At 50.1% G+C, this 1001-nt stretch overlaps 2 non-coding genes across 2 annotated transcripts; both read right to left on the reverse strand.

Annotated features, from left to right (window-relative positions):
- Positions 1 to 402: 402 nt before the first annotated feature.
- Positions 403 to 475, reverse strand: TRNAR-ACG. Its single transcript has one exon. It is a non-coding gene; the product is annotated as a tRNA-Arg (tRNA).
- A 102-nt stretch (positions 476 to 577) lies between these two features.
- On the reverse strand, positions 578 to 650 carry TRNAR-ACG. The gene has a single exon. It is a non-coding gene; the product is annotated as a tRNA-Arg (tRNA).
- Between the last annotated feature and the right edge of the window lie 351 nt (positions 651 to 1001).

Genomic DNA, 1001 nt, shown 5'->3' on the forward strand with positions numbered 1-1001 from the left:
CAAACATAAGGGTTGGGCGACAGAAAAATGACTCCACTGGGGCGGAACTAAAGGAAACGATAAAGAGCCAAGTAGGCTACTGAAATCACACAACCACTAAGGGGTTGGGCGACAGAAAAACGACTCCACTGGGAATCGAACCTAGAGTCTCTGGTTTCGTAGACCAACGCCTTATCCATTGGGCCATGAAATCGACCCCTCCAATGGTCGGGAAGGACAAGAACTAAAGGGAACGATCAAGAGCCAAGTAGGCTGGAATCACACAACCATAAGGGTTGGGCGACAGAAAAACGACTCCACTGGGATCAAACCCAGAGTCTCGGGTTTCGTAGACCAGCGCACCATCAAGAGTCAAGTAGGCTACTGAAATCACACAACCATAAGGGTTGGGCGAAAGAAAAACGACTCCACTGGGGATCGAACCCAGAGTCTCTGGTTTCGTAGACCAGCGCCTTATCCATTGGGCCATGAAGTCAACTCCTCCGGTGGTCGGGAAGGACAAGAACTAAAGGGAACCATCAAGAGCCAAGTAGGCTACTGAAATCACACAACCATTAAGGGTTGGGCGACAGAAAAACGACTCCACTGGGGATCGAACCCAGAGTCTCTGGTTTCGTAGACCAGCGCCTTATCCATTGGGCCATGAAGTCAACCCCTCCAATGGTTGGGAAGGACAAGAACTAAAGGGAACCATGAAATCACACAACCATAAGGGTTGGGCGATAGAAAAACAACTCCACTGGGGATCAAACCTAGAGTCTCTGGTTTCGTAAACCAGCGCCTTATCCATTGGGCCATGAAGTCTACCCCTCCAGTGGTCGGGAAGGACAAGAACTAAAGGGAACGATCAAGAGCCAAGTAGGCTACGCGACAGAAAAACGACTCGACTGGGGATCAAACCCAGAGTCTCTGGTTTCGTAGACCAGCGCCTTATCCATTGAGCAATGAAGTCAACCCCTCCAGTGGTCGGGAAGGACAAGAACTAAAGGGAACGATCATGA

The sequence above is a fragment of the Cucurbita moschata genome, unplaced genomic scaffold (assembly GCF_002738365.1).
Source record: "Cucurbita moschata cultivar Rifu unplaced genomic scaffold, Cmos_1.0 Cmo_Scf01881, whole genome shotgun sequence".
NCBI lineage: Eukaryota > Viridiplantae > Streptophyta > Magnoliopsida > Cucurbitales > Cucurbitaceae > Cucurbita > Cucurbita moschata.